We start from the raw sequence: 12,544 nt of genomic DNA, 5'->3' as shown, positions 1-12,544 counted from the left end.
TCAGTCTTCCCAATAGTTTGTTGGGGGACATTTCTGCTCGTCCGCTACTACAGGCAACATAAATAAGAGACAATGGAGGAGTCAAGAAAGTTAATCATGAGGTTGAGTTAGGTATCATCAATGTACATTGGTTAGCTGCCTACAGCGCTGGGGACCCGGCTTCGAATCCCGGCCCTGGGTCACTGTCCGTGTGGAGTTTGCACATTCTCCCCATGTCTGTGTGGGTTTCACCCCCACAACCCAAAGATGTGCAATTTAGGCGGATTGGCCATGCTAAATTGCCCCTTAATTGGAAAAAATAATTGGGTACTCAAAATTTTTTTTTTTAAATCAATGTACATGTGAAATCTGATTTATTTTCAGATGATGTTGGAAACGTTGTTTGTAACTGAGAAATTCTGAGTAGTTATATTTGTTATCTTCATATTGCTGAACTTGAATGCTTCATGACGAAAGACTCCGACAGTATTCTAACAGCTACGGTAATCAATGGTAAATGGTAAACAGGACCAGTAATCAATGATTAGAACTAGGAGGGGAAGGTAAATCTGAGGACACAGACTGTTTACGGCAAATTGAAATAGATAGAATCTGTAAGTGGGTAGAATTACGCCAGCTGAAATGTAACACTGGCAAATGTAAACTACTGCACAAAGGATGAAATATAAGTGATGTTAAGTATTCCATTGTGTCAAAGTAGCTATGGGTGTCAAAACAGGTTGGGCACTTTTAGTAAATTCAATATATCCAATTGCAATATAGCCAAAAGAGAAAATGCTGGAAAATCTCAGCAAGTCTGGCAGCATCTGTAAGGAGAGAAAAGAGCTCACGTTTCAAGTCCAGATGAACCTTTGTCAAAGCTAAAAGGCATGGAAAGTGGGAGATATTTTTACTGAAGGGTGAGGGAATGAACTACAAGTCCTAGCCACAGAAACCAAGAGAAAAGAATGTTAAAAGCCACAGAAAGCAAGGGAAAAGAGTGCTATTGGCAAGTTACGGGGATAGGGCTGGGGAATAAAAGGCGTGAAAGGTCAAACAGCAGAGCAACTAAAATCAGAGGGTAAGCTGTGACAGATGTAAATGTGGGGGGAGGGGGGCATGGCTGGGAGAGAGGTAAAATGAGAAAAGGGGGGGAAGGGGAAGCAAAGGGGAGAAAAGGTAAGGCAAACATGGCGCAAAGCCGTCGAGGTCTTCAGGACCAATAGCTACTTTGAGTGCCAAAAATATCTTTCCCAAAAATGGGCCAACATAATCCACCCTAGTCCTTGGGCGACCTGGTCATTCGCAAGGGTAAGTGTGGTGCAAAGGTGGCAAGATTGGCAAGGGTGGCACTGTTGTACAAGTTCTTCAATGGCCTTGTCTATTCCTAGCCACCAGACGTAACTGCGTGCCAACATCTTCTTCTTTGTCTGCCCTGAGTAGGTACGTATTACTCTTGAAGGAGTGGCCCCTTAGCCTGAGACAGGATGACCACCTGTGTTCCACTGAGAATCACGCCATCTTCACATATCAACTCATCTTGACAAGTGAAGTAAGGCCTCAGTAGTGCAGACTTCTCGTATCACCCGCCAGACTGTATCATTCGAGTGTGCACTGTTGCATGAAACACACCTGAACTGCCTACCTAATCCCAGCATTTGGTCCATAGCCTTGAATGTTATGATGTGCCAAGTGCTCATCCAGTTACTTTTTAAAGGATGTGAGGCAACCCACCTCTACCAGACTGGTAGTGCATTCCAGACCGTCACCACTCTCTGGGTAAAAAGGTTTTTCCTCAAAACCCCCTAAACCTCCTGCACCTCACCTTAAACTTGTGTCCCCTCGTAACTAACCCTTCAACCAGGGGGCAGCATGGTGGTGCAGTGGTTAGCATTGCTGCCTCACGGCGTCGAGGTCCCAGATTCACTTTAGCTACTCTCTTCCCTTTTTACATACTTATAGAAGCTTTTGATATCCTTTTTTAATATTTTGTGCTAGTTTTCTTTCATAATTTACCTTTGCTCTCATCGCCCAGTTATGTTTCTTGAGACATAAAGAGGCATCTAGCCTTGGAGGTGAACATTCATCCCCAGAATCAGCGAACATAGGGACAGGAGTAGGTCAGTTAGCCCCTTGAGCCTGTTTTACCATGGCTATAGTCTGAAACCTATCTCCATATACCTGCCTTTGGCCTTTATGCTTCAATCTGTCTATCAAACAAAATCTTTCAACTTCAGATTTAAAATGAACAATTGACCTGGCATCAAATGTCATTTGTGGAAGAGAGTTCCAAATATCTTCAACTTTGAGTGGAAATCAATGTCCTACCTTGAGGAAAATTTGGAGGCATGGGGTATTTAATCTGGTAGGAGTGTGGCAGATGGGGACTGCGGCAGCTTCCCGCCTCTGTCCCGATTAGTCCAACTAATCCACCTTGATGCCAATTGAGGCCCTTAAATTGGCAAATGGGCAAATAATGCCTACTTTAGGGCCTCACCTTATTGCTGCTGAGACTACTCCAGAGGCAGGTGAGCGGGAAGCCACGTGGTAAGCCCAAAAAGCAAAACCAGTCATGTATGATCAGGGGAGGACCAGGCATTTGGAAGGCTGGGTTGGAGGGTTCCTGGCCGGTGAGAATTCCCACTGCCAGGGATCCACTCCCCATGCTCCCCATCCGAACCTCACTCACTGCATCCTGTGTCCTTGGTGGGTCCATTACTGGCAGCAATCATGACTCCCCCTGTGCTGTTGATGGCAATGAGGGGTTGCCAGTCTCTGATTGGTCAGCATCTCTCAGTGGGTGTTATTTCTGCTCTCAGGATCCTCTCGCCTCTACTTAATTTGGCACGTCTTTGCCAAAGTAGGCAACTATACCGGACATCATTGTGTCGCCATAATGTCTGAGGATTATATCATTGTATACAAGTATGATGTCATCAGATACATAGATTCATAGCGCTTTGAGAGACAATGAAGAGGAAGGGTGAGGAAGAAACTATAGGGTCCTTCTCCAGGCAGGCATGTGGCTCCTCCTGCAGCAGGAAGGCAGGGCTGGAGTTCTGGCCCCCTAGCATGTCACCGAGTGCCCATTTAAGGTACCTAAACTGGCACTACTGGAGCAGAAACTGGAAGCCAATTGGACAATTCCAGTTGGCCTCATTTAATTATACTAAACTTGGCTCTTAACCAGCCCATTCAGCTCTGACGCCCTGTGTTGGCAGTCAGCACTTCCAACCCTGATCCCGTCTCCACTAAAATGGCCGGTGCAGGAAGGAGGATGGGACACTAGCGGGGCCAGCAAATTTGGTCACAAAATTCAACTGGGATCTGTCTTGGATCCCCAATTTTTCTACTTGGTTTATACAATATGTCTTGGGTGAAGGAAGCTCTATATCTTAGTTTGCAGATGTTACTAAGTTAAAAGGAACAGTAAGTTGCGTATAGGGAGCAGCATATTACAAACGAGCATAAACAAAATATGTGTGTTGACAAAATTTAATCAGAAGGAGTTCAGGCATGAGTCAGACTGTAATAGAATACTCTCCACTTGCCAGAATGAGTGCAGCTGCAGCAACACTCAACACCATCCAAGATAAAGCAGTCCACATGCTCAGGGCCTCATCCATTGGCCTAAATATCCATCACTTCTGCCAATGGCATAAATTAGCTGGACTGAATATATCAAAGGGTGAATTCCAACAACTCTGTAAAGCTTCTCTGGCTGAACCCCCAAACCTGTGACATCTGCCACCTAGAACATCAGGCTCATGGGAACATCATCACGTCCAAATTCTGAGTCACACAACAATTTGACCCGGGTTACCACCCTACAGCTCCCTAACCAACAGCGGGTGTGAACACCTTCATGACACAGGTTCAAGAAGACACACTATTACCTTGATGGACAAGTAAAGATAGGCGATAAATGTCCTCTGAGTTGCTAGATCTGTTCTAAATCTGAAGGCCATCAGTGAACCAGATTGGATTTTATGACAATCAGTCATGGTCATCATTAGACATTTAATTCCAGGGGCTGGATTCTCCGCACCCCGATGCCGAAATTACGTTCGACGACGGGGTAGAGAATCCGTTTCTGTGCACGAATTAGGGACCGGCGCCGGTTTCGCTATTCTCCACCCCCCGAAAATTGGCGTACTCGGGGAGTACACCGCGCCGAGCACCACCCCGCCCCGCTATTCTCCATCCCCGACCGGCCAAATTCCCGATGGCGCTGTTCTAACATGGTCCTGCCGTTCTGGAAACTCGCGTGACGTCTGCGGACTCAGTCCGGGGCCGCTGCAGTCAGGGGAGGGCCGATCTGAGGGCGAGGTGGGGGGGGGGGGGGGGGGGGGGGCTTCATTCGGGACTGGGGGCTATGTGTGCTGGCGGTCCGGGATGGGTGAGCGCCGATGTGGGGCACTACTTCTGCGGTCCAGGTCCGTGGGCTGAGTCCGCCATGGAGCATGGCTCGGCCGCTGACCCGGACATGCGGAGGCCGTATCGGCAGCTAGAACTGTGAGCTCTACGACAGCTGACTGCTAGCCCCCAGCAAAACGGAAAATCTGTGGCCTTTTGGCGGCAGTTTTCCTGGCGTTAAAGACCACAGTTCTCACAATGGCATGGGGACATAGTCCCAAAAACGGAGAATGCAGCCCCAGATATTTTATGCTGTGGTTGAATTCGAACCCGGGTCCCCAGATCATTATCCTGGGTCTCTGGATTACTAGTCCAGCGACAATACTGCCTCCCCACGAGAGAGACTTGAATTTTTACAATGCTCAGTTGCAAAGTTTGTTTGCTAATTTTGACGGAATGATTTTTCCATTTGTCATACCTGTGACCCATCTACCCAGAAACACGAACCGACATGTTCTTCTGTAGAGTGTGGGTGTTGGCTTTAACAGGTAAGAGGCACAGGCTATATAACATGTCCCGAGTATATTGCTGTGCTTTGCAGGGACGATGCCAAAAGGATCCTCTTGTCATCTAGTATTTTTTTGTGTGCTGCAAGTCAAGTTACTGGAATAGTAAACAGAGACTTGTGCAATGAGCAGTTATAATAATTGGCAAAGATAACATAAGCTATGCTGTAAGCTAATCCAGGTGGTTAATGTTGGTGCCAAGCCAAAGAAAGTTTCAGCAGCAAGTTTTCCAATTCCAATGTTCAGTTACGGTAATAGTTTCAATGGCCTCTTGGTTAATTCTCTATTCCTGGCAATAAGGTTTTCTGAGTTTCTTACTTTCCCATGTTCAGTATTCAGGTATTTTTTTGTATGAATGGAATAAGGATGTAATTGGCCAATAGGGACTGGGAGATGAGACATGTATCCCAGAAGCTGAGTATGAGTGAATATAATTTCAACAATTCAATGAATCCCCCTCAATTATCAAATATCATGAATCCAAACACTTAAGTCCTGAAATCAATGGCGTAGTGGCATTGCCACTGGATTAGTAATTCAGAGCAGTGACACCCAGTGAACACCCAGTACCAGAGACTAGGGGACGTAGGGCAGGCTCAACGGCTGGAGGAAGCAGCAGCCAAACAGGAGGTTCAAAGGTGAAGAAAGAGACTGGGGTTATACAGGACACCAGTGTCCTTCATGGAGCTGTCAGGCAACATGTGCCGCAGGAGACTCCGCCTCACCAGGGAGACAGTGCGGTACTTCTGCCACATTCCGTCAAACGTGGCATCATGTGCATATGGAGGCACCCCCTCCCTGTGGCCACAAAGGTCACAGCAGCCCTCAACTTCTATGTGATGGGCTCATTCCAGGGCTCCACGGACGACCTGTGTGGCATTTACGTAGATACATAGAAGATAGGAGCAGGAGGAGGTCTTTTGGCCCTTCGAGCCTGCTCCGCCATTCATCACGATCATGGCTGATCATCCAACTCAATAGCCGAATCCTGTTTTCTCCCCATAGCCTTTGATCCCATTCTCCCCAAGTGCTATATCCAGCCGCCTCTTGAATATATTCAAAGTTTTAACATCAACTAGTTCCTGTGGTAATTTCACAGTCACCAGCCCGTAAATGCTTCTTTGAGGTCACAGATGCACTCTGTGAAAGGTCATCGGATTTAATTCATTTTGATCTGGACCAGGCCCAGCAGGATGTGAGGTCTACAGGATTCGGCACCATAGCTGGTCTGCACAGGTGCAGGGGGTGATTGACTGCATTCATATTGCTCTGTGTGCACGGTGGCATCAGGGAGTTCCGTTCATCAACAGGAAGGGGTTCTGCTCCCTTAATGTGCAGCTGATGTATGATCGCCAAATGATGTTCGTGCACGTGCCTGCACATTTTCCAGGGAGCGTGCATTACAGCTACATCCTTGCACAATCGCAAGTCCCTGGAATATTTGAGTGCCAACCAAGGCTGCGAGGGTGTTTAGGGAACAGCTGAGATCTTGGCAGGTGATGTAGTGTGGAGGCCAGAGACTAAATCAGAGGCCCACTTCAACGAGGCTTACTGTGCCACCCGGTCTGTGATTAAGCTTCAGAAGCTTCAATGTCAACTGCCAGTCCTGGAGGCCCACCATTGTCTGCACCATGGTGTTGAACCCCTCAGCCATGGTCCTCAGGGATTGAGCAATGTCTCGAAGTTCAGCAGCCATGGATCAGATGTCTTGCTCCAGGCTTTCCACTGTGGACACCATCCTTGCAACGTTGGCCTGGGTGCCATGCTTAACCGGCAACATCTCCTGTGACAGGAGGCTTTGGGCCTCCTTCATTCAGCTTGCAGTCGCAGGAGTGTCGCTGATACCCCTTCCTGGTATTCCCAGCTGGACCTTTGCAGCTCCATAGCTGAGTGATGAATGTGTCCAGAGGCACGGCAGCTGGCTGGGGCACAGCTGTGTCCTGGGATCCAGCAGAGCTCCGACTGTCCTATCCCTGTGATGTTCCTGCCTCCACCTGTTGTGCATTAGATGGAGTCTGGTGCTCACCAGATAGTGATCCAGAAGCCTGCCTGCTAAGTTCACTCACTGAGGTGTGTGTCTCTGCGATGGTGCGTGTGTTACCTATAATGCTTCATCCGTGCCATCCTCCGAAATCTTATCGGAGGTGTTTTCAAAGCAGGAATAACATCGATTTTCTCACCGAAAAGGACACTTTGCCATTTTATGGGAAAAATTCCACCCTATACTTCTAAGTTCTTATGTGCTTAGATTTTGACTGTGTTGAACTTCCATTAGTTTTTAAACATTTATTTTACACTCCTATCAGTGATTGTTTTGACTACTCAACACAAGAGAACAATTTCTGAGACTGCGGATAACCACATAGTATATCATGGATTTCGCAATGTTTCTCAGTGGCCTTTTAAAGGTTATCCATGATAACCTTTGTGCCTTTGTGGCATAATTTGGAATTATTTGAATGTTTCGAATGCTCTGGGATGGCATATTATGGTTGGAATGCTCTGAGATGGCATCTCAATTGTCTGCAGTGGTCTGATTATCTTGACTTGCAATGAATGCAGTTGAGACAGATCTCAACCAAGTCTTGCATTACAATAGACTCTTTATTGTGAACATGTTCCACAATATAATAGAATTACTTCATCAGTTTGATGGCATTTGCTTCCTTAAGCAACAATCGAGTAGATTGACAGTGCTTTGTAGGTTTTATTGCTCTCACTGGGAGAGTTTCTGTTAATTCTGTTTCATGGTATTACTGGGGATAATTCTTACCGATCTCCACCTACTTGTGGCATCTGAACCAGAATCTGAACTCAAAATGTAGTTTATCAAAACACTCTATATAAACAATCAGAATTCCACTCCACTGCAGCATTCCCTTATGTTATTTGGCTGTACAGTAAAAACCTTTTCCAAAGAATTTACACATATAACTCTGGTTGTGAAAGTAAAATCTGAACTCAGGAATTAAGTTTATCAAAGCATTCAGCCTTAAAACTCATGCTTACATTTTGACTGTGTGGAGTTTGCACATTCCCACCGTGTCCGCGTAGGTTTCTTCCCGGTGCTCTGTTTTCCTCTCACAGTCCAAAGATGTGTAGGTTAGGTGGATTGGCCATTCTAAATTGCCCCTTAGTGTCCAAAGATTTTTTAAAATATAAATTTAGAGTACCCAATTATTTTTTCCAATTAAGGGGCAATTTAGCGTGGCCAGTGCAAGTACCTTACATATCTTTTTGGATTGTGGGGGGAAGCCCATGCTGACACAAGGAGAACGTGCAAACTCCACACGGACAGTGACCCAGGGCCGGGATTCAAACCCGGGTCCTCAGCGTCGTAGGCAGCAATGCTAACCACTGTGCAACCATGCTACCCTTTTTAGTGTCCAAATATGTACAGGTTTGGTTATGGGGACAGGGCAGGGTTGATGGGGGAGTGGACCTGGGTAGAGTGCTCTTTTTAGAGTCAGTGGTGACTCGATAAGCCAAATGACCTCCTTCTCCACTGTAGGGATTCTCCGATTATGGCTTGGGGAATCCCTTAGATCTTTAATTCTACCAGTAAAAGAGCAATGAGAACAACCACAATGCATGGCTTCTATAACCCAAATTACTTTGATCGGGTGAGGTTCCAGTTGAGGTTGAAGTGAGTATTCTAATTTTGTATTGATGGCTGGTAACACCGGAATAGGAATATCAAGATTAATTTGAAACTTTATTTATCGGCAGAAAGCCTGCTGGACATGCTGTTCACCATTCGACCATTAAAATAAATGAATGCATGATCATGGGGCGTAAACTAATGATTGCTCGACAAGTGATGCCCTCCATGAGGTTACTTGTGAAGGACCTGCCTTCTCAACCTTGACCCTCGCCTGAGGTGTGGTGATCCTCAGGTTAAATCACCAGCAGTCAGCTCTGCCCCTCAATGGGGAAAGCAGCCTATGGTCATCTGGGACTATGACTTCACCTTAAATTGGAAAGAATGTTCCTTTTGTGTCTAATATTGTGCCAGCTGCTTTCAGATAGTTATTTACATGTTGAAGAGAGTTGAGAGAAGATCAAAAGGACTGATTGAGATTTAAGACTTCAAGATGTGAGGGGTTCTCACTTGCAGAGTTAAATTTGTTGACCTTGGAAAACAGATTAAAGGGGAACAATGATCCAGGACCGATGATGTAGATATAAGTAGACCATAAACACAAGAGGACAAAGGTTTAACATCAACAAGCTGTAAGAAAGATGAGAAGGATTATTTTCCCCCAATGTCCTGGCTATGTGGTACATTTAGCAAAGGCACTGATAGTATGTTGATTGGCTCTTTGGGAACACAAATGAAGATGTGGATCTAAATACAGATTAAGATTATCAAATAGTCAATTTACCTGATAGCGTCTGCTTTTCTGGGATTATTACATGGGCAGATTGAATAAGACAAATGTGTGTTATGGGCCAGGGTTTAGCAAACCCCAAAGTGCATCATGGAGTCCACCTGACCCACAACTTTTAATAGATTGTGGTATGGGGAGCACACGGCCCACTCTACAGGTGTGGTACAGCAGAAATGGAAAAGTATTTTTTCAAGCAAAACAATGTTTATTCTATGAACTCAAGTTAACCTCTTTTAAAATATACAGTTAACATCTTAGCAACCTAAATTCAGATATAACCCCCAAAGAATACAACACTAAGTAATCCTTAAACTGTCCTTTTAACATCCATAAGATTGAAAAAAACCTTTAAACAGAAGCACATCAGGTTAAAGTCACTACTGAGAGCAGTTATTAGTTTTAAATCACCAAAGAGTCAATTTACATTCTTTAGATTACAGTGAGAGACTCATACACCTCCTGGCTGTGATTGCAGCTACCCAGCTCTGAAAATGAAACTAAAACACACCCTGCAGCAAGCAGCCTAAAACGAAAGTAAAAAGCTGACAGACAGCCCAGCTACACCCACACTCTGACATCGCTGATAAACACCCATTTCTTAAAGGTACTCTCACATGACATGTGGAGATGCTTATTTTCGATCTATGTTGGCCACAAATAGTTTTCACCTCAAAACAGTCCGAGTGAGAATTGGGTCACATTAACCTAGTCCTATCTTCAGCAGCTCCTGGAACACTGAGTTTAAACTTAGGCCTGAGGTGTGATATAAGGGGCATGGTAAATGGGTTTTCTTTTCAAATTTATCTGAACACCATTTTGGGAATCAGGGGATATAGGGGTAGGGTGAGTTGAGGTAGAATATAAGCCACAATCTCCTTGAAGCAAAGGGTAGTTTGGCCTACCCTTGCTCCTATTTCTTAAGTACTTGAAAGTCAATGGAAAAGTCAAGAAAGGCCATTGCTCGGAAATGTTCCAATTGGGCGACATTAGGACCATGACAAATGCCTGGAGGTGGACTTTCATTCGCAGACAAGAGGGGTCAGAATTTCAGTCCCACTTTGAGGTCTATTCTGCAGCTGAATTTTCCCCTCCCTAGCTAAGGGTGAGTGAGGCTTCCTTCTTTTTAGGAATCACTCAGGATTAAGAATAATTTGCTTCCACTCTGATCCGATGGGTTCTGAAATGGCTGGGGATTAGCAACTGAAAATGTATCTATTTTGACCCTGTGGGGATGTCTTTAAATGGAAATGTTTTCATTGAGAGGTGTGGGTCATCAATATGCGCGTATCTTTGAGGTTACTCAGGATACATGGAAATGGGATGTTAATGCCCTGGCTGGGTTAAATGACCATGGCGACATCTGTTGCTTCAATAATTGAGTTCCTGACTCACTGCTGGCCTTTGCTTCAAGTGGATCAATGCTTTTTGTTTATATTTCAAGCAGTATCCCTTTAAGGAGCTTCCCCTTTTAATTTGTCCCTCAATTTGTTTAATTTACTTTAATTGGTTGAACACAAAATAGTTCAAGTGGATCCGTTCAAATCAAATTCTATTCCAGAACTCCAAAATAGCGCTAATGATGAGTCTCTCATCAGCCCTCTGAGGTGTACCTTCACCACATGGACTGCAGCGGTTCAAGAAAGCAGCACCATTACCTTCTCAAGGCCAGTTAAAGATGGGCAATAAATGCTGACCTCGCCTGTGATACTCAAATCCCATGAAAGAATGTAACAAACATAAAGCTTTCCCTGAGGCAGGTAAGAAAGCAACTGTGAACATATTTACTGTTGTGTTTGCCTGACTTTTAATGATCCTCATTGATTCATTTTCCTCTCACCTTAACTTCAATGATGAGTTTCAAGGAGCCTAGTTTATGAACTATCCATAAACGCCATTGTCGCAATCCACTGATTTGAAATATTCCAATCTCTAACCTGCCTTTCTCTTGAAGTATAGTTGAACATGCCAAGTTAAACCAGACTTTGGTGCTGCCTACCAGATGTGGGGAGGCAGTGACATTGTGGTACAGTATTGTCGCTGGACTAGTAATCCAGAGATCCAAGATAATGATTTGGGGACCCGGGTTTGAATCACACCATGGCAGATGGTGGAATTTAAACTCAATAAAACATCTGCAATCCTGAAACCATTGTCGTAAAATGCCCTTCAGGGAAGGAAATCTGCCATCCTTACCTGGTTTGGTCTGGCCTACATGTGACACCATACCCCCACAATGTGTGGTTGACTCTTAAATGCCCTCTGAAATGGCCTAGCAAGCCACTCAATTGTATTTAACTGCTACGAAAACGCAAAAAAGGAATGATAATCCGGACGGATCACCCGGCATCGACCCAGGCACCGGAAACAACAACGGCAAACCCAGCCCTGCTGACCCTGTAAAGTCCTCTTTGCCAACATCTGGCGGTTTGTGCCAAAGTTGGGAGAGCTGTCTCACATACTCGCTAAGCAATAGCCTGACATAGTCATAATCACAGAATCATACCTTACAGACAATGTCCCAGACCCACTATCACCATTCCCGGGTATGTCCTGGACTGACCCAGCATAGGTAGCGGCACAGTGGCCTACAGTTGGGACGGAGTTGCCCTGGGAGTCCTCAACATCAACTCTGGATCACATGAAGTCTCATGGCTTCAGGTTAAACTTGGGCAAGGGAACCTGCTGCTGACTACCATGTACTGGCCACCATCAGCTGCTGAATCAGTACTGCTCCATGTTGAACACCACTTGGAGGAAGCACTGAGGGTGGCAAGGGCACAGAATATACTCTGGGTGTGGGTCTTCAATGTCCATCACCGAGAGTGGCTTGGTAGTACCAGCACAGACCGAGCTGGCTGGGTCCTAAAGGACATAGCTGCTAGACTGGGACAGCAGCAGGTGGTGAGGGAATCAACAAGAGGGAAAAACACACTTGACCTCACCCGAACCAATCTGCCTGCTGCAGATTCATCTGCCTATGACAGTATTAGGTAGAAGTGACCACCGCACAGTCCTTGTGGAACAAAGTCCCGACTTCACGTCAAGGATATCCTCCATCGTGTTGTGTGGCACTACCACCATGCTAAATGGGATAGACTTCAAACAGATCTAACAACTCAAAACTGGGCATCCATGAGGTGCTGTGGGCCAGATAGAACAGAATTGTACTCAACCACAATCTGCAATCTCGTGGCCTGGCCTACCCCAACTCTACCATTACCACCTAGCCGAGGAATCAATCCTGGTTCAGTG

This window comes from Scyliorhinus canicula, chromosome 7, assembly GCF_902713615.1.
Source record: "Scyliorhinus canicula chromosome 7, sScyCan1.1, whole genome shotgun sequence".
NCBI classification, from domain to species: Eukaryota; Metazoa; Chordata; class Chondrichthyes; order Carcharhiniformes; family Scyliorhinidae; genus Scyliorhinus; species Scyliorhinus canicula.
This window is presented reverse-complemented; position numbering follows the sequence as displayed.